The sequence below is a fragment of the Ranitomeya imitator genome, chromosome 8 (genome assembly GCF_032444005.1).
Source record: "Ranitomeya imitator isolate aRanImi1 chromosome 8, aRanImi1.pri, whole genome shotgun sequence".
Taxonomy (NCBI): Eukaryota; Metazoa; Chordata; class Amphibia; order Anura; family Dendrobatidae; genus Ranitomeya; species Ranitomeya imitator.
The window spans coordinates 55918672-55941660 of record NC_091289.1 but is presented as its reverse complement, the minus strand read 5'-3'; the positions used below and the strand labels follow the sequence as shown (position 1 = coordinate 55941660).

General features: G+C 40.9%; 1 long non-coding RNA gene across 1 annotated transcript; it reads right to left on the bottom strand.

The window, feature by feature from the left end:
* LOC138647725 (uncharacterized) lies at nucleotides 1-22642 on the bottom strand. The gene is made up of 3 exons (XR_011315025.1): nucleotides 21987-22642; nucleotides 12568-12649; nucleotides 1-2485 (listed from the first exon to the last, which is right to left on the bottom strand). It is a non-coding gene; the product is annotated as an uncharacterized lncRNA (long non-coding RNA).
* Between the last annotated feature and the right edge of the window lie 347 nt (nucleotides 22643-22989).

Here is a 22989-nt window from a genome sequence, read left to right as displayed (position 1 = left end):
ATCAATGATTTTATTGAGATTTTGCAAAATCATTTAGACAGTAAGAAGCGTGCAGGGTGTAGAACATGCAATCTTCAATGATATTGATAGCCATTCGGAGTAGATACAATGGTTCCTTGGAAACCAGAGAACACTCATACAACCACTTCAACATTAAATAATCTTTAATATACCTCAAATCACTGTATGCACAGAAATGTAAAAAGTATCGTAGTCATGGTGGTTAAAATCTTGCGTGCAATGAAGGGCTTACAGTACTTCATTATCTATAATCATGAGTTCTGAGGTTTGAGTAAAGGTAGACGAGAATTCCAGAAAATCTTGAAACATTGCCATACTCATACGCAAAGACCTGCTCACCTTGTTGAAGATAGAAGATAATTACATTTTTTATTCCATGTAACCTATGCTAAGACATGCTTTTAACTATGCAGGAGTCTACAGACCAGTATACATTTAGCAAAACATGGCTTATTGTACATTGTTATATATACACTGTACTCGGCTGTACGTATAACTCATGATGCCCTAAAAACAGACACCAAATAAAGGTAAATTACTAATGCAGTTACACTAGCTTTTATAATGTAAAATAAGTAGATTTGTCACTTTTGTTGCCATTTGCAATTTTTTTTTGGCATATATTGGAATGTGTCTGGAAAAACTGGAATTACTTTTGTGTTGCATTTAGATTTCCTAAACATTCTCCCCACTTTTTATCTCACAAAAAAAAGCCAGTGAACAAGGTCAGGGGAGTCTTCAGTTGAGTGGGTCTTTTTTCCTTCAAAGTTGTGTTCTGCAATGTCAAATCCATCCAAAAAATGTCTTTCCTTAAACTGCTTTAGCACCAAATATATAGTTTGCCATAAACACTAATATACATATAATAGTACAAATATCAGTCAGAATACACTGGCCAAAAAATCAAGTAGACACTTAGTCATATCTCAATAAATTAAAAATTCAAGTTGAAAATCTTTACAGGTGTAAATAGTGCAATTCGTTGAGAACGAATTATGAATCAATGGAAACCAAAATCATCAAGCAACTGACGGCTGGATTCCAAATGACCTCAAAAATCAAAGTAAACACTTGGTCTCACAGGTGAATCTAGTTTGCCTGAATGTCATCATGGCAACTCATAATTTGAGTAAGTAGTGTGTATGGCCCTCATGTGCCTTTAAACCCTCCCAATAAGAGCTAGGCACGTTCCTAACGAGATGGCAGATGATGACCTGGGAGATCTCCTCCTAGACATGGATTATGGTATGAAGGAGCTCTTGGACAGGATGCCGGATGCACAAATATACATGCTCATGTCCCACCTGGATTCAGGCCTGGGGAACTTGAGAGCCAATTCATTGCATCAATGTTTCATAATCCAGGAACTGCCTACACACCCTGGCCACTTGAGGCTAGGCATTTTCCTTCACCAGGACGAAATCATGACCCTCTGCACCAATGCAAGGTATGACAATAGCTACACACATGGTCAAAATTGTTGGTACCCATCGTTTAATGACAGAAAAACCCACAATGGTCACAGAAATAACTTGAATCTGACATAAGTAATAATAAATAAAAAATCTGTGAAAATGAACAAATGAAAGTCAGACTTTGCTTTTCAACCATGCTTCCATGGAATTTAAAAAAAATAAAGCTCATGAAATAGGCCTGGACAGAAATTATGGTACCCTTAACTTAATATATTGTTGCACAACCTGTTGAGGCAATCACTGCAATCAAACGATTCCTGTAACTGTCAATGAGACTTCTGCACCTCTCGACAGGTATTTTGGCCCACTCTTCAAGAGCAAACCGCTCCAGTTGTCTCGTGTTTGAAGGTTGCCTTTTCCAGATGGCATGTTTCAGCTCTTTCCAAAGATGCTCAGTAGGATTTAGGTCAGGGCTCATAGAGGGCCACTTCAGAATAGTCCAATGTTTTCCTTTTAGCCATTCTTGGGTCTTTTTAGCTGTGTGTTTTGGGTCATTATCCTGTTGCAAGACCCATGACCTGTGATTGAGACCAAGCTTTCTGACGCTGGGCAGCACATTTCTCTCTAGAATCCCTTGATAGTCTTGAGATTTCATTGTACCCTGCACAGATTCTAGACACCCTGTGCCAGATGCACCAAAGCAGTCGCAGAACATAACAGAGCCTCCTCCATGTTTCATAGTAGGGACAGTGTTCTTGTGTTAATATGCATCATTTTTCCATCTCTGAACATAGAGCTGATGTGCCTTGCCGAAAAGTTCCATTTTGTCTCATCTGTCCATAGGACATTCTCCCAGAAGCTTTGTGGCTTGTCAACATGTAGTTTGGCAAATTCCAGTCTGGCTTTTTTATGATTTTTTTTTCAACAATGGTGTCCTCCTTGTTCATCTCCCTTGATGTCCACTTTGGCTCATACAACGACGGATGGTGTGATCTAACACTGTTGTTCCTTGAGCTTGAAGTTCACCTTTGATCTGTGTAGAAGTTTTTCTGAAGAAGAAGGGACAAAAAAACAGTCATAGGAGCGCATGCGAGACAGTGAGTTGATATAAAATCTTCATTTATTAGTTTCCACAATGCGTTTCAACGGAATAGCTATCTTCCTCAGATGGTAGTTATAGGTAGAATGAGGTGGGGAAAGTATACAAAGGGAAGGCAGCCTATGAACAATCAAAAACAATTCCACAGACCGCCCACATAGTTAAAAAGGCCAATCAAGGCTCCACTAATTATCAGCATGCATATATTACATAACTTTCTCAATAGTGAGGTTTAACCCTTCAGGGGCCAGTATGCCAACCTTAAAAATCCAAAAACTTTCCCTTCTTATTAGATTACTAGATGGTGGCCCGATTCTAACGCATCAGGTATTCAAGAAAATGAATGTCCACATAGTATATTGCACAGCCCACGTAGTATATTGCCCAGCCACGTAGTATATTGCCCAACCACATAGTATATTGCCCAGCCACGTAGTATATTGCCCAACCACGTAGTATATTGCCCAGCCACGTAGTATATTGCCCAGCTATGTAGTATATTGCCCAGTCACGTACTATATTGCCCAGCCACGTAGTATATTGCCCAGTCACGTAGTATAATGCCCAGTCGCATAGTATATTGCCCAGTCACGTAGTATATTGCCCAGTGACATAGTATATTGCCCAGCCATGTAGTATATTGCCCAGCCACGTAGTATATTGCCCAGCCACGTAGTATATTGCACAGCGACGTAGTATACAGCACAGAGCCATGTAGTATACAGCACAGACACGTAGTATATTGCCCAGTCACGTAGTATATTGGCCAGTCACGTAGTATATTGCCCAACCACGTAGTATATTGCCCAGCCACATATGTAACAGGTTAAAAAAGACTTAAAATAAAAAAATAAACATATACTCACCTTCCAAAGGCCCCTTGTAGTCCTGGCGCCTGTGTGCGGTGCACGCGGCAGCTTCCGGTCCCAGGGTTGGTATGAGCGCAGGACCTGTGATGACGTCATGGTCACATGACCGTGATGTCATGGCAGTTCCTTCTCGCATAGCATCCTTGACACCGGAAACTGCCGCTTGCACTGCCGAGGACAGGGCGCGACGTCGGAGGGTGAGAATAACGTTTTTTTTATTATTATCATTTGTAACATTAGATCTTTTTACTATTGATGCTGCATACTGTACGCAGCATCAATAGTAAAAAGTTGGTCACACAGGGTTAATAGCTGCGTTAATGGAGTGCGTTACACCGCGGTCCATTAACGCTGGCATTAACCCTGTGTGAGGGCTGACTGGAGGGGAGTATGGAGCGGGCACTGACTGCGGGGAGGAAGGAGCGGCCATTTTGCCGGCGGACTGTGCCCGTCGCTGATTGGTCGTGGCAATGGTCGTGGGCGTTTTTGGGTGTCTGTCTGTCACGGAAATACCGCTAAGTCATCTGGGTAATTTCACAATGCATCTCTGGGAACGGAAGCTGGCGGCAGCCTCGCCGCTCTCGCTCATCGGTGGATGGCGGAAGGTGAGAATAGCACCATTTAAAAAAAATTCTTTTTAACATTATATCTCTTTACTATTGATGCTGCATAGGCAGCATCAATAGTAAAAAGTTTGTCACACAGTGTTAATAGCAGCGTTAACAGACTGCATTACACCGCGCTATGCCGCGGTGTAACGCAGTTGGTTTAACGGACTGCTAAAACGCTATGTGGGCGGCGGGTGCTGACTGGGAGGGGAGTATGGATGGGGCACTGAGTGCAGGGGAGTAGGGAGCGGCCATTTCGAGCCCGGACAGCGCCCGGATTTCTCTGACAGACAGACAGACAGACGGAAGTGCCCCTTAGACGATTATATATATAGATAAATATACAGTATATATCTATATCTATCTATCTATCTATCTATCTATCTATCTATCTATCTATCTATATATATATATATATATATAGACTGTATATATGTTTTCACAAATACTTGAGCCCATGGATCGGATCCATTATATGTCCATTTTGCAAGCTGGCGAGAAAATCTCGCTGTACGGATGCAATACGCATACTTTTTTGGAGAAAAAAATCGCATCTTCGCATTGAATACGGATCACTGTTCAGCAACTTTTCTGCCTATCTCGGCCGCACGCATCAGGACAACTTCGGTGGATGCCGGAGGGTGAGTATATAACTTTTTTTATTTTAATTATTTTTTTAACAGAGATATGGTGCCCACACTGTTGTATACTACGTGGGCTGTGTTATATACTGCGTGACTGATATATACTACATGAGCAGTGTTATATACTGCGTGGGCTGTGTTATTTACTGCGTTGTCTGCGTTATATACTACGTGGCTGCTATATACTACGTGGCTGCTATATACCATGTGGTTGTGCTATATACTATGTGGCTGCTATATACTATGTGGCTGCTACATACTACGTGGCTGTGCTATATACTACATGGCTGTGCTATATACTACGTGGCTTTGCTATATACTACGTGGCTGTCTGTGCTATATAGTACGTGGGCTGGGTTATATACTACGTGGCTGTGCTATATACTACGTGGCTGTGCAATATACTATGTGGCTGTGCAATATACTACGTGGCTGTGCTATATACTACGCAGCTGTGCTATATACTACGTGGCTGCTATATACTATGTGGCTGTGCTATATACTACGTGGCTGTGCTATATACTAAGTGGCTGTGCTATATACTACGGGCTGTGCTATATATTACGTGGCTGCTATATACTACGTGGCAGTGCTATATACTACGTGGCTGTGCTATATACTATGTGGCTGCTATATACTACATGGATATGCTATATACTACGTGGCTGTGCTATATACTACGGGCTGTGCTATATACTACATGGCTGCAATATACTACGAGGCTGTGCTAAATACTATGTGGCTGTGCTATATACTACATGGCTGTGCTATATACTACATACTACGTGGCTGTGCTATATACTATGTGGCTGTACTATATACTATGTGGCTGTACTATATTCTGCACCCCCCGAACCCCCAACATCCAGCTCCCCGAACCCCCGACATACTGTGACCAATCAGCGACAGACGCAGTCCAGCCGCGAATTGACGCGGGATTTAAACCATGCTTCGCTGATTGGTTGCGCCGGCCACGAACAATCAGCGATATTGGCACGGGATTTAAACACCGCTTCAGTGATTGGTCGCGCACGGCCACGACCAATCAGCGATATTGGCACGGTATTTAAACATCGCTTTGGTCATTGGTCGTGCCCGGCCGGTCGTGACCAATCAGCGATATTGGCGCGGAATTTAAACACCGCTTCAGTGATTGGTAGCTCACGGCTGGCCGCGACCAATCAGCGATATTGGCGCGGTATTTAAACACCGCTTCGGTCATTGATCGTGCCCGGCCGTCCGCGACCAATCAGCGACAGGCGCAGTCCGGCCGCAAATCGGCGCCAGATTTGAACCTCACTTCGCTGATCAGCCAGCTGGGCGCGACCAATCAGCGATATTGCCGCGGAATTTAACCCCCATTCACAGCGCGACGTACATACATACATATTCTAGAATACCCGATGCATTTGAATCGGGCCACCATCTAGTATATATATATATATATATATATATATATATATATATATATATATATATATATATATATGTCAGTGAGACACAGGCCTAAGCCTAAGATACCAGCTACCGATTGCAGTAGAGATCTGTTCTTGAGAATTGAGAGGATTTTTAATCAAAGGTAAAATTGCAAAGTTGTTTGTTTTTAAAACCTCTTTGCAATTGTAACCCTCTATCATGATGAAAATAACCCTTGAAGCCAGGGATGTCAAATTCAGATACACAGAGGGCCAAAATGAAAAGCTTGTGCAAAGTCGCAGTACAACCTTGATATTTGTTAAAAAAAATGTCTACAATTAAATAAGCTTTTACTTATCAAATAAAAAGATTAATTTTTGGAATTATATTGGAATAATATAATATCTACTATATAATTGTCTAAGGGTCACTTCCGTCTTTCTGTCTGTCTGTCTGTCACGGATATTCATTGGTCGTGGCCTATGTCTGTCATGGAATCCAAGTCGCTGATTGGTCTTGCCAGCTGCCTGTCATGGCTGCCGCGACCAATCAGCGACGGCCACAGTCCGATTAGTCCCTCCCTACTCCCCTGCAGTCAGCGCCCGGTGCCCGCTCCATACTCCCCGCAGTCACCGTTCACACAGGGTTAATACCAGTGGTAACAGAACGCGCTATGCCGCGGGTAACTCACTCCGTTACCACCGCTATTAACCCTGTGTGTCCCCAACTTTTTACTATTGATGACGCCTGTGGCATCATTAGTAAAAGGATCTAATGTTAAAAATAATAAAAAAAAATTAAAAATCGTTATATACTCACCTTCTGCCGCCTTTCCCGCTCCTCGCGACACTCCGGTAACCACTCCATGCAAGCGACAGGTTCCGGTGGCAAGGATGGTATGCGACAAGGACCTGCCATGACGTCACGGTCATGTGACCGCGATCTCATCACAGGTCCTGCGCGCCTGCACGAGAAGGACCTGCCATGACGTCACAGTCATGTGACCGCGACGTCATCACGGGTCCTGAGCTACCAACCCTGGGATCCCTCGGAATGTGAGTATATGTTTATTTTTTATTTTTTAACCTGTGACATACGTGGCTGGGCAATATACTGCGTGGCTCTGTGCTGTATACTACGTCACTGTGCAATATACTGCGTGGCTCTGTGCTGTATACTACGTCACTGGGCAATATACTACGTAACTGGGCAATATACTACGTGGCTGGGCAATATACTACGTGGCTCTGTGCTGTATACTACATCACTGGGCAATATACTACGTAACTGGGCAATATTCTACGTGGCTGGGCAATATACTACGTCACTGGGCAATATACTACATCACTGGGCAATATACTACGTAACTGGGCAATATACTACGTAACTGGGCAATATTCTACGTGGCTGGGCAATATACTACATCACTGGGCAATATACTACATCACTGGGCAATATACTACGTAACTTGGCAATATTCTATGTGGCTGGGCAATATACTACGTCACTGGGCAATATACTACGTGGCTGGGCAATATACTACGTCACTGGGCAATATACTACGTGACTGGGAAATATACTACGTGACTGGGCAATATACTATGTCACTGGGCAATATACTACGTCACTGGGCAATATACTACGTCGCTGGGCAATATACTACGTCACTGGGCAATATACTACGTCACTGGGCAATATACTACGTGGCTGGGCAATATACTACGTGGCTGGGCAATATACTACGTGCCTGGGCAATATACTACGTGGTTGGGTAATATACTACGTGGCTGGGCAATATACTACGTGGGCTGAGCAATATACTACGTGGACATGCATATTCTAGAATACCAGATGCGTTAGAATCGGGCCACCATCTAGTGCTATATAATAGCAGTAAAAAGCACGTGCCCAATGGCCTAATTTAAATATTTAATAGAAAAAATGAAAAACCTTGAATAAAACAGATAATGAAGTATGATGCAAACAAAAGTGCCCCCCAAAACAGTACCCCACAGTGAATTCCTCCACATGCACAGTATGATGACCCTACTGTACCCCACCTTCCTCAATCTTCCCGAAAAAGAATGTTGACCCCATCACAGTATGATTATCCAACTTTAATCCCCACACAGTTCTCCATACAGTATAATGGGCACAACAAGTCCTCCATACAGTATAATTGCCCCACATAGTTCTCCATACAATGCAATGGGACCCACATAGTCCTCCATACAGTGTAATGACCCCATATAGTCCTCCATACAGTGTAATGGGCCCAACATAGTCCTCCATAGAGTGTAATGGACCCCTCATAGTCCTCCATACAGTGCAATTAGCCCCCATAGTGCTCCAAACAGTATAATGAGCTCCACATAGTCCTCAATGCAGTGTAATGGGTCCCACATAGTCCTCCATACAGTGTAATGGGCCCTTAGAGACCTCCACAGTGTTCCATTGAGTATAATAGGCCCTAACTGATGATCCATACAGTATAATGGCCCCACATGGTGTTCCATACAGTATAATGGCACCATATGATGCTCCATACAGTGCAATGGGCCCAATATAATCCTCTGTACAGTGTAATGATCTCCACATAGTACTCCATAAAGTATAATAGAATATATATTATATTATATAAAATATAATGGCGCCACATGGTGGTCCATGCAGTATAATGACCCCAAATAGTGCTCCATACTGTTTAATGACCTCACATAGTGCCCCATACAGCATAATGGCCCACATGATGCTCCATACAGTATAATGGACCAACATAGTGCTCCATACTGTGTAATGGCCCTAAATAGTGCTCCATACAGTATAATATGCCCACATAGTGCTTTATACAGTATAATGTGCCCACATAGTGTTCCATACAGTGAAATGGGCCCCACATAGTCCTCACTACAGTTTAATTGACCCCTCATAGTACTCCATACAGTGTAATGGGCCCCAAATAGTCCTCCATACAGTGTAAATAGCCCCACACAGTGCTCCATACAGTATAATGATCCCCACAGAGTCCTCCATACAGTGTAATGTGACCCACATAGCCCTCCATACAGTGTAATGGGCCCCACATAGTCCTCCATACAGTGTAATGGGATCCCCATAGTCCTCCATACAGTACAATGGTTCCACTTAGTGCTACATACAGTATAATGGCCCCACAGTGCGCCATAGCATATAACAGGCCCCACATTATGCTCCACACAGTATAATGGCCCCACATGCGCTGTGGAATATGTTGGCGCTATATAAATAAAGATTATTATTATTATTATTATTATAGACCCACATGATGCTCCATACAGTATAATGGCCCCACATGGTGCTCCGTACAGTGTAATTGGCCTCACATAGTCCTCCATACAGTGTAATGATCTCCAGATAGTGCTCCATACAGTATAATAGGCCCCACATAGTGCTTCATACAATATAATGGCACCACATGGTGCTCCAGGCTATATAATGGCCCCAAATAGTGCTCCATACTGTATAATGACCTCACAGTGTTTCATACAGCATAGTGGCCCAACATGATGCTCCATACAGTATAATGGCCCACATGATGCTCCATACAGTATAATGGCACCAGATAGTGCTCCATACAGTATAATGTGCCCACATAGTGCTCCATACTGTATAATGTGCCCATATAGTGCTCCATACAGTATAATGGGCTCACATAAAAAATATATATCTAAATATCACCTCTGCCCGTCTCCCCACTTTTCTGGACTCTTCATATATCACAGTCCTGCCTGTGGGCACGCAACAGCATCAGTGTGCATGCGGGGAAGCGTTTACTCTAGGAGTGTGCGCTGTCCATCACAAACTATGGTAACCCACAAGATGCAAACTGAAGGGGCGTAACAGTGCGCCCAGCTCCTGGTCCCGCGATGGGTCCACCAAAGCCCCCTTATTTCTATATATGGATTAAACGTTATTTTCACAAGCTTTGTTCCAGTAATAGGTACAGTGCTGGTACGATTGTTATAGGGGTGAAATCTCCTGTATCATTGTATACTTAGTCTAAAAGTAATTTGGGGTGACAGACTCCATTCTTACAGCCAACTCACCAAAGTTAATTCAAAATTAATTGTACAGAACTAAAAAAAAAAGTCTGTTTTCTTTCACCAACAGAGCCATACCTGTTTATGAGTTGTGCCTGGTATTGAAATCAATTTGGCTGATCCAAAATCTCATACACACAACCTGAGGCACAGTTTTGTTTAGTCCTGGAGACCCACGCAAGCTTGCAACCTGTCATGTTGAACTTAACCACATTCATATTATTGAACCTTCCCGAGAGGCTAAAGTAGTTAACACAAAGCCAAAAGTCAGAATCTGAAATATCTGGAAAACATTAAGATCTCATTTGCAAGACCTAAGACTTCATTATTCTGAGCGAGAGCTTTTGTCTACAAATGGATAAGACGCAGAACAGTGGTGGCTCTCCGTAGAAAAGGTCAACCCTAGGAAAAGTAACAACACAACCAGTCATTTACCCAGAACAAGGTCCTAAGTACATCAAACTCTGTTATGGTGATCTCTGACTTCACAATCAGGGTAGGAGCACACCACGTTTTCTCTCCATCCAAGACAAACGATTATTTTATTCTGATCAGAGTTTGATCAGAGTGGCATCAGTTTGGTGGAGGTGGAGAGAAAAAAAAGTTTCTCCACCCTGTCCATTCTGTCAGTCTGTGAAAATTGGATTGCGCTCGGCTGGCATCCAAGTGCAGTGCTCCAAACAATTTGAAAGTGAGATGTTCCCTACTATATCACATTAGTAACAGAAGAAAGTTTTTTAGTGTGGATGAGGCCTGTATAATATAGAATATATGCTCCAAACAATTTGAAAGTGAGATCTCCCCTACTGTATCACGTTAGTAACAGAAGAAAGTATTTTTTTTTAGTATGGATGAGGGCTATATTCCAAAGAATCTGATGTTTTTCACAAACCCACAGATCCATTCATTAGAATGAGCAAAAAACCCAGACATAAAAAACAACAACATAGACTAAAATGTGTCCATGTGCTACAAGTTTTAAAAAAAGGTTATCACACATGTGAATGAAGCCCATGATAAGAAATTATGGCAACTACATTTCAAGAGGCAGTCTAAAGGTGTTGTTCACTACCAGACAACCCCAGCTTAATCAATTTAGGACCCAAATTAACTTGTAAAAAAAAATTTGTGCCCACGGTTAAAAACATTTCTCTCTCTTCTGGCATGACATACATGACAGAGAAGAGAGAAATGATGTCCCCAAGCCAACCCCCCGGTGCCCCGCCCCTCTGCATCCTCTATCAGAAAAAACAATGGCAGGCACATGTGCAACAGCAGGGAATTTTCCTTTTGACTCATGACTTGATCACTGTGATAGACCTTATCACAGTGATCAAAAGCCAATAATTAGTAAATCATCCCCCCGTGTCAGCCCCTTAGTAAGATAAAAAAAAATGTATTTTATATTTTTTATTTCTTTCATTCTTTGCCATTAGGGTTACGTTTAGGGTTGGGTTAGCTTAGGGCCATGGTTAGGCTTAGGTTTGGGCTTAGGGTTGTGCTTAGGGTTAAGGCTGGGCTTAGTGTTAAGCTTGGGCTTAGTGTTAAGTATTTCCTTAGTGTTAGGGGTGGGCCTAGGGTTGAGCTTAGGGCTAGGACTGAGTTACGGTTAGGGATTTTACAAAAGTTTTTTTTTTAAATGACGATATCAGCATTAGTGTTGAACGTATGGGATCGCTACTCGAGTTTGCATTGGGGTGCTCAGGTAATCCTAACAAAATAAAATGACATTTGAAAAATGATGCAGATGTAAAGTAGACAAATGGGAAATGTTACTTGTTAATTATTTTGTACAGCAAGACTAACTGGTTTAAAGATGTAAAGATTGAAAGTTTGAAAATTTAAAAAAAAAATTCAACATTTTCTCCCAAATTGTGATATTTTCACAAATAAATGCATGTTATATCAAACAAATGTTACCACTATCATGAAGTACAATATGTCACTAAAAAAACATTATCAGAATCAGTGGAATCCGTTGAAGTGTTCCAGAGTTATTACCTCCTAAAGTGATAGTGCTCAGAATTGTAAAATTTGTCCTGGTCATTAAGGTGAAAATTAGCTCTGTCACTAAGGGGTTAAATAGACACTTACGATGTCACAGGGCATAAAAGTGACGCCACTCTTAAACTGAAATATGTCAGAATGGAATGCACAAAATTTATTAGGAGACCCACATAAAAGGATAAAAAAAAATCAATTTTGCACCATTTTCTGTCTTTTAATCTGTTAGAAACTTAGCGGTTCTGCCTCCTAAAATCACCCACTTTTCTCTACACTTTCCAAAAGTGTTAAGAAGGGAAAAAAAAAGTTACACATTTTAACACGTGGCAAGATTTGCATCCATATTTTTATATTTACAGAAAAAAACTGGTGCAAAACTGTTGATAAATTTCCCATCTTTCTCACCACTTACAATCTCTCTTGTGTTCTCTCTGCATGCTTTCTTTGAAGAACGACAAGCTAAGTTTCTTGTAGTGTCATATTGTTCCTGTTCTCTGCAAAAAAAAAAACCTTTATTGGAGCCAGTAATACAATATTTATTTTTGCAGATAATGGGCCATGCGATTTCTTGTTGCAGGTTCATCAATTGCTGATCCGCAGAGAGCAAAAAGAATAAAAAAAACTGCATCGCTGAATATGCAGTAATTCAAATTTGGGTGTGTTAGAGACTGACCCTAAACCAAGCAACGATCACAATACTGGAAGATACAATATATATATATATATACACATGTATATATATATATATATATATATATATATATATACACATATATATATATATATATATACACACACATATATATATATATATGTATATATATATATATATATATATATATATATATATATATATATAGCATTCCACTTGTTAGAATTTCTGGTAAAATCATTGATTTCACAATAAGTTAAAATTAATACTATACTTCCTGCTAACTGGAAAACAGCTTGACATTACGGATATCAACAGCATTCTTTTGATTTAGTTATGCTTTTAAGTGACACAATTGCTCTTTCATGCACAAAATGTTTCCAATATTTTAAGGTGTTTTTCATTCTGCTCTTGTTGCATTTTTTTTAGTTTTTCCTCTCATTTTTAAGGTGCATGGTGAACCCTATGGGAAAATGAAAATACAGCATACCCAGAGCATGCTGCATTATGAAAAACGACTTCAAACTCCCAAAATGGTGCTCATGTAAAGAAATGCTATTAACCTGTAGATATGGGGTTAAGCTGCAGGTTAATAGCGTTCTGAAGCTGCTCGGCGCCCCCAAATTGAAAGATCCGCTACCGGAAGGAAATTAACTTTATTCCTCCCGGCAGCTTCAGGCTTTCAGTCACAGGGGTGAGCCAGTGCGGCTTCCGTCACAGCTCAGTATACAGTGAGCGACGGCTGTAACCACACTGCTGGCGCTGACTCTAAGGCCGAGTTGGCTGACAGACAATCCACAGTGGCCCACCCTGTGACTGTAAGGCCAAGGTTGTCGGGAGAAATAAAGTTAATTTCCTCCCGGCAGTGGGGCTCTCAGCGTGGGTGCTGGGCAGCTTCACCTTCTATTAACCTGCATATTTACCCCATACCTGCAGATTAAGGCGGGGGTCACATAAACTAATGTTCTCTCAAGCGAGAGAATCGGGTTGATTATACTAATGACTCTGGGATCAAACTCTGTCACAGTTTGATTTGCGTGTCACCTTAGTGTGATCCAACTCTTTTGCATGAGAGAATCGCAGCATAGGTTTGGGAAGATGGAGGACAACATTTCCGCATGTTCTCCATTGACTCTCTGTGAGTATATCAGACTGCACTCGGATCACATCCGAGTGCAGTCCCATTTTTCACTCACACCTATAGATTTGAATGGGAGAGTGCGATACGATCATCGGATACACTTGCAGCATGCTGCAATTGTTTTCTCATGCCGAATCACAGATCTCCCCTGCCCCATAATATAACATGGTCCAGGTGCAATCTTAATTTTTATCGTGTGACTGAGCCCTAATGGCATTTTTTTTACATGACAGTTTCCCTTTAACAAAGTAAAATGTGGCTCCAGAGTTTTTCCACTTAAAAAAAGTTGCAAGTTAAAAAAATAATGTTCTTTATAAATCCAAAATAAGAGAGATCTTTTTGTAAGAAAAAAACATCTAGATATTTTTTAACCATTTAATATTAATTTTCCTATACAATACTGCTAGATAATTAGTTCTTTATCAGTGGTAACATGTTCCTAATGATAAGTATGGGGCCGATCATGCCACTTTTATCCCACAACCCGGCCTGTCGATATAAACAAACCCATTGGGGACACAGCTGTGTGACACTCATACATTCCTCAAGATTGCCCCCTTCTTTCTTCTTCCAATTTACAATCCACCACTAACCCCCCTCCTCCTCTCACCCCCACCCCGTGTAATAACTGAAATGGCTCAGCATCTTGCCCCCAGGCTCTGACGGGTCCAGAGTATTCCAGGGAGATCTGATCAGGATTGGTGACACAAGAGATGAGCCTGCTATGAATTCATTGTTGGTAGAATAGGCTCCTTGTTCTCCTGCTTCCTACAGAATTACTTGTCTAGAAATTATCTTTAACCCTTTCAGTCCTCAGATCTTTTAAAAATGTACTGATGCAAACACGACATTATAGTTTAGTTTATTCACTCCTAACTTACGTAAAAATTGCCTCCAAATTTTTCATGTTTTTTTCTTATATATATATACTAGATGGTGGCCCGATTCTAACGCATCGGGTATTCTAGAATATGCATGTCCACGTAGTATATTGCCCAGTGACGTAGTATATTGCCCAGCCACATAGTATATTGCCCAGCCACGTAGTATATTGCCCAGCCACGTAGTATATTGCCCAGTGACGTAGTATACAGCACAGAGCCACGTAGTATATTGCCCAGCCACGTATGTCTCAGGTTAAAAAATAAACATATACTCACCTTCCGAGGGAACCCTTGTAGTCATGTCGCCTGTGTGCGGTGCACTTGGCATCTTCCGGTCCCAGGGTTGGTAGCGCAGGACCCGTGATGACATCGCGGTCACATGATCATGACGTCATGGCAGGTCTTTGTCGCATACCATCCTTGCCACCGGAACCTGCCGCTTGCATGGAGCGGTTACCAGAGCGTCGAGAGGAGCGGGAAAGTCGGCGGAAGGTGAGTATATAATGATTTTTTATTTTTTTTTATTATTTTTAACATTAGATCCTTTTACTATTGACGCTGCATAGGCAGCATCAATAGTAAAAAGTTGGGGACACACAGGGTTAATAGCGGCGGTAACGGAGTGAGTTACCCGCGGCATAACGCGGTCCGTTACCGCTGGCATTAACCCTGTGTGAGCGGTGACTGCGGGGAGTATGGAGCGGGCGCCGGGCGCTGACTGCAGGGGAGTAGGGAGGGACTAATCGGATTGTGGCCGTCGCTGATTGGTCGCGGCAGCCATGACAGGCAGCTGGCGAGACCAATCAGCGACTTGGATTCCATGACAGACAGAGGCCGCGACCAATGAATATCTGTGACAGACAGAAAGACAGACAGACAGAAGGACAGAAAGACGGAAGTGACCCTTAGACAATTATATAGTAGATATATATATATATATACACACACATTTTATATTACATATTCTAAACTAATAACCCAAGCCATTTTCTATAGCTAATGTACAGATGTATTAATTATATGGGCTATTATTCAACACTCTGCACAATAACTAAATCCACATGTGCAACAGGTGCCCGCACAGGGAGCAGCACCAGATGTGGTGCTACCGATAACTGGTTCCAGATGTGTAACAGGTGCTGGTTAGCGTTGTTAAATCGGCTTCACATGTGTATAATGTTGAGCAGGACTCGGGCTGCCACCATGGAGAAGCCAGATGTTGCCAATAAGATCCACATATAAGACAGACGTCGGATAATTGGCTGCATGTGTCCCACAAGGGCACTTTATTAGAACCATATGCATGCTCCCCAAGCCACAATAATATGAAATAGTATTGCCCAAAGTTCCAAATTAGTTTTACTAGTTAGACTGGATGAATGGAGACGTAAAGAAGTATGATGTGTGTAAAGGGTTAAGTCATGTAAAAAAGCAGCAGTCCCCAATATGTGACCAACCTGCTGCAATTCTACAAGACAGAATGTATTTAGGGCACAGCCACACGAATCTGCACCAAGTCAGAAATGCTGACGATTTGGAAAAAACTACAGCCTAAGGCTATGTTCACACATTGCGTTTTTTTTCTACAAGCAAAACCTGCTCAAAGCTGCTGCAAAAAAGCAGATTTTGCTGTGTTTTTTTGCGGCGTTTTTATTCTCTTGTGTATGCTGATAAAGTTTAGAGCCCCTCCCCAGAAAATCATGATGCAACTTTCTTAAGATTTTTGCATCAAAAACACAGCAATACCCGATACTTGCGGCTTCTTTGCTGCATTTTTATTTATTTTTTAAATAGTTTTCAAAATCAGTCAGGAAAACAAAACCAACGTGTGTGAATGAGATTTCTGAAATATCATAGGCTTTGCTGGTACTGTAAAACGCAGCTTAAAGTTTGCAAAAAAAAAAGCAGCAAAAACGCAACGTGTGAACACATCCTTAAGTGACATATAGCGGATTAAAAATTCCTGCCACAGGCCTATTTACGCTTTGGATAAGATTTAGTAAAATTACAACCACAATACTGTTATTGTATCCTGTCATGTGTATACATGGCTCTAAAGTGTTGGCTACATTTCCACAATGAACTTTTGGTGAGTTTCTTATGTTGCAGATTGTCTGCAGCATTTCTCCACCCAATGTGCAATATCAAAACCTCGTCAAAAGTTCATTGTGGGAAAATAGCCTTAGGACTTTACACGCACAATTACCATTCAAGGCTAGGTTCACACGTGGCTTTTTTTTTTTGCAGCATTTTTTTCAGCAAAAAAGAAACTTCGTTTTATAGTAGCAGTAAACGTTATGAGATTTCAAAAATCTCTTGTACACACGGCTTTTTTTTTTTTTTGACTGAATTTGAGAACTGCTACGTTTTTGAAAATCTGCAGCATGTCAATTCTTTCCTGCATTTTTTTACTCATTGGAAGTAATCAGAAACTGCAAAAATGCTGCAAAAACATAACAGAACATTTGTGCTGCGTTTTTGCAGTTAATTTGGTGAATAAAAGAAACTTTACTAACGTGAACTGTAGACAAATTACACATGTAAAAAAGCAGCAAAAACTAAGAAAATAGCTTTTTTTTATAGCAGTGAAGGTTTTGGCTGCAGAAAAAAACCCCACAAAAATGCCACATGTGCACCTAGTCAAAGGCTATGTTCATGCATTGCGTTTTCTATGCATTTCTAATGCAAATTTTCATCTGCGTTTCACAGTACCAGCAAAGTCGAAATCTTATGCCCACAGCTTGCTTTTTTATGACTGTTTTGTCAAAGAGGTGTGTTTTTGAAAATTGCAGCATGTCACTTCTTTCTTTTTCAGCTTTTTTCACCCATTGAAAGCAATGGGTAGTAAAAAAACGCAGGAAAAAAAGGTAAACACTCAGCAAAACCTGCTTTTTTTGTCGTTGCTTCATTACTGCCAAGAGAGCAGGTCTTGCCTGTGGGAAAAAAAAGGAATCAAAAACGCAAAGTATGAACATATCGTTAGAGTCTACATACAAGGCTAGGTGCCCATGACAACTCTGTACCTTTACCAGGTTGTTGTGGCCACCGACCTAGAAGAGGACAGCAGTGTTTCCAGAATGGTGTTTAAGGTAAGTAAATCTGTGGGTAAGGGGAGCGCCATGACTCAGGCGTCACTTATACAATTGTTATTTTACACCTATATCACGAAAAAAAAAGCAACCTGTGGACTTTGGCAGTTTGTCAGAACACAAATTAGAGAACATTGGGCTTCAATAATGCTCTAACTTCAGTTTTTGCTTTTGTAAAAATGGACAGAAAAAAAACACCAAGGCCACGTTCACACATTCAGTATTTGGTGATTTTTTTACCTCAGTATTTGTAAGCCAAAACCAGGAGTTGATGATAAATACAAAAGTGGTGACTGTTTCTATTATTCTTTTCCTCTGATTATTCCTCTCACGGTTTTGGCTTACAAATACTGAGGTAAACAAACCTCACCAAATTGAACATGTGAACATGGCCTTAATGCCATCTGATTTCTATGTGACTATTAGGCCATGTTCAATATTTGGTCAGTATTTTACCTCAGCCAAAACCAGGAGTGGGTGATAAATACAGAAGTGGTGACGTGTTTCTATTATACTTTTCCTCTGATTGTTCCTATCCTGGTTTTGGCAAACAAATACTGAGGTAAAATATGGACCAAATACTGAACGTGTGAACGTGGCCTAAGACATCCCTATCTTATTTGTCATCACAGCAATGTATTATACATAATGCAAAAAATATTCCGGAAATATCCAGGGTCAGTATATCAGTTTCACCCTAAGGTTCATTGTTGGTGGGGGGGATCCGTTGTATGCGCAGTGCACACCAGATCATGAAGCTTGTTGTCCCCAATGCATCACCTCTGACAGGTTCCCCATGCCTTAATAGCATTAATCTTCCAATATGGACCAAAAGAACCATTTTAGCCCTCCTGAGCCCCAGTACCGGGTGTGATTGCAACCTCTGTACCCACTGTATTTGCAGTTCCATTTAATTTGTATTTTCATTTTGGATAGGAGTACAATTCCCACATTTCACCTGAAAATCACTACTTCTGTAACAGACTGAAGACATTTCTTAATTCTAATGTGAATTTTTTCTTGCCTTTGAGGAATATAGTAAAGGGGCTATATCGTTAGCAATTATATTTGCCATTTGAGAGTCTGGGAAAGCTGGGTGAATGCACCTATGACAAGTGTAGGGTGGTCTTATTAGTTTCATCCCGCCTTTTGAGAAATACAATATTTTAAGATGCATCTATAAGATTTTAAATGTCACAATTCAAGGACTCCTTTGACTTAGGGAGAATTTCTTTTTCTAATTACCGTACATTTTTGCTTTCTACATCTTGCAATTCAAGGTGTGGAAATTTTAAAATCACAATTCATACACCAATATATAGCTGTGACTCCATGATCATGATATTATAACTGTCTATCTGTAGATTAGCAGCCATAGCGGATTCCTAAAGCAAATGATGTATGGCTACAACTCAGTTCCTGCCCCGGGCTGTATGATGAGCAAATAAGGGACTGGAAGCTTCAAAAATCAACATGTAAGGCATAAGTAGTACACCAAGTAAGACTACTTCCCAACTCTTTGAAGCACTGGGTAAATTTACATTGTCATTGTATTCCATAACTTAAAAGAGAACTCCGCGCTAAATGATCTTCTGACATCTTCTGAGTCTATGGTGGGGATTTACAGAGGGGTCAAAAATCTTTAGGTACAGTGAAAAAAAAAAAATCCCTGACTGTAACTTTAAGGCGCAAGTCTTGTTCTTTACAAGTAGAAGTGTTGCAGAGCTCCAATCATGGAAACCTCCAAGCCCCTGTAGAGAGCACTGAGGCTCCTTCAGTTTGGGAGCTGGCAGGGCTCGAAGCTCATGGACCTTCACCAATTACATATTCTGATATTTCACCATAACATCCCAGAAATATACTTAAATTAGAATTCCTCTTACATTGATGTCTCTTTTTCAAGTCTTTAAACCAAATGATCAATGGTTTTAAAATGGGAGTACAAATAGGAAAGATGAGCCTTTCATCAATTCTATATAAAATAAATATATGATAAAAGGAATCATAGGAATTATATATATATATATATATATTTAGATGAGGTTGCTATTTCATACCACCCACCTATGTTATGTTTGTGCCAATCATACATGTAAACATGGTAATCGGCCATTAATGATTTCAGTATATGGTATGTTTTACATTTGTAATTCTGCAATAGTAAGTAGTTTGTGCTGACTTTTTGTGGTCTATTCTCATCCTCAAACAACATTGGTTAAAGTTGTGCGGCATTTTAACACCTTATTACGTCTCTTCCCTTCTGGACCCAATCCCAATGTTGGAAATAAATTCAGCCATCAAATGCACCACAACGATTGTGTGGACGCCCAGCCTAAGCGCATCCTGCCATTAATTAAAGCTAAATGAGCATTTAGTTCACACAACTTGTATGTAAGACTGTCACTAAAGGAGCATTATTCAACAGGTCAGGGTATTCAGTATGTGAACACTACTCCCAGTGGTTCATATATTATTCACAAGGCCATTCTTCGTGTAATTACAGGCTGCAAATCTAAGACAAAAGTAACAATACCGAGCCAGTCACCCCCTTAAATGTATATGCAAGTGACTTACTGCAAGTAGAAGAGTTTGCGTGCAGTGATGAGAAGGTTAATAGCAGGTGCATAAGAGAGGGAGCCCTGTTCTTTCCCATCTAGGATAATACCTTTGATCACAGGACGGATTTAATAGGACAAGATTACACACTGTCATCACCAGGAAAGATATCATAGAGGAATTCATCAGAAAGGTGCCTCGGATTTTACCCTTTCGCTTCTAGTGGTCATTTACATGAAAGAAAATTAACAATTACTGTCTATTAATGAACAGATATGTTCCCTTTAATGCTGTGTTCCCACTGTGAGTTTTTAGTGAGTTTTAGGCACTGCATATTTCACTGAATCAAACACTCAGCGTCTTACAGTTCCAGCAAAATGGATGGGATTTATAGAAAACTCATGCTTTTTTTACGCTGTGTAAACTGACCTGCGGTGCGAGTTTCAAATCCGCAACACGACAATCTCGCTTGCTGGTACACTGAGTTTTATGTGTGGATTTTCCCCATACACTTGCATTAGATGCGGTAAAATCCACAGGTAAAAAAGCACATACTAAAATGAGAAGAAAAGCGCAGCATCAAAAATACAATAAAAACACGTAAAAAAAACACACTCAAAAAAGCGACGAAAAAAACTCAAGTAACCTAATTTACTTAAGAGGTGCAGAAATGCTGTAGAAAATCTGCAACAAAAGCTCATCATGGGAACATGGCCTTAAATGGATAAAGAAAATACCTGTAAGTATGGAACAGTGAATAAACCTCTTCTCTGAAACTTTTTACATACATTGCATCTGTTTCTAGAAAAGTTAGTGTGGCTACAATGACGGCACCCAGATTCACCACTCACACATCTTCCACTCCTGTAACCTTACATGACTACAGAGGACAACTATTCAGGGTTCAATGATAGCTGGATAATAATCTTGGTGAATGCAATTTTCTCCAAAAACATAAAACATTTGAATAAAAATCTTTACACCCGAAAATTTCAAATGAAGTTTACCATCATTTCTAAATCAGAAACAATTATATTTCTCAATGGAATAATATATTTTACTATACAAAGCCTGGACATGTCCTTCAGGTGTAGCTTCAGGTGTGTGCGGTATTATACGGGACGGTTCTAGAATGGACATTAACATTGCAGGTAATCACTCTAGTAATTAGGTGGTGAGAATATGGGTGATATATTTTTCAGCAGCGTTTATACATCTCATACTAAAATACTGATGTTATAAGTGCAGAAACACAGATACATGCTTAAAAAATATATAATCTTTGCATATCAGGCTGCAAAGCTCCTCCCATAATGGTGACATGCAGGGTCTCGAGAAACTAGGGCCCATCTCAGACTGCTTGAATAATGAGAACCAACCAGGTTCATCTGCAGAAGGAAAAGCTATTTTCAAGTTTCCCACCCCCACTGCTCGCTTTTTTTCTGAAAATGAATGAAGTCGTTTCACCTGTTCCCAGGCTTCAAGAGTCATCCAAAAATGAACACTTACAAAGATGAATATTTAGAGTCCAACCTTTCAGATCTTGAACATGTCAATGATCTTACTGTAAAGGCAAACATCCAATACACCAGATACAAAATGAATGAATGTTTTTTTTTCCAAAATTATCCAGGTATCCTATAGGTGATCTCTGCCCCGATCTTCATCATTTGTAAGGAACATCCACCATAGAAGCCATTCTCCCTCCATAAATATTCCATAGTTTGTAGAGGATATCCAAACCTGCAAGACGCTTCTTTGCAAGACATATGACATCTACAGAGATGAAAGAACAGATGCCCCTCCTGATGTAGAGATTCCCTGTATATAAGACCGATAGATGGGAGAAAACCCAGCCCTGCAGGCAGTTAGCTATGTTTCCCCCAAGCCTGCACACTCTATCTGACAGCCCTCGGCAGAGCCCGAAAACTCTTTATAATAACCGCTCTGTCCCCCTTTCATATCACATGATTTCGGTTCACCTGGAACGAACAAAGAGCGTATACACAAAGACAAGCCGAAAATCAAGAAAAAAAAGACCCATGAGCCAGGCCTAGAAAGATATTCAGTGTTTTCAATCCCAGGGAGGGAGGAGAAGAGGAGGGGGCCTCTGTATCCCTTATCAAACTTTCATTGCTCCTTTTTTTAAAACACAAGAGTTATTGTGAAGAGTTTTTTAATGTCCCCTTTTTACTGTATGTAAGATTTCATTGTGCAGGCTTTCGGCCTAGCCTAGCTTCGCCAATAAGGCAGGACAATGGAAGGTCTATATGCGATCGGCCTGCCCTCAGGACAAAAGCCTGCGTTGTCTAAGAAGGGGGGAGGGAAAAAGCTCAGGTAATAGAGGGGTGAGGATCACTGCAGAGCTGCTGAACATAAAACTGGGCATAAACTGAAAAAAAAATCATCGGCAAAGCTCCTGTCCTTCTAAGGTGAAGCCCCTGGAAACAACCGGCAAGCTTGATATGACCGCTACTCAAACTCTGTTGGCAACTCCTCAGATCCACACCCA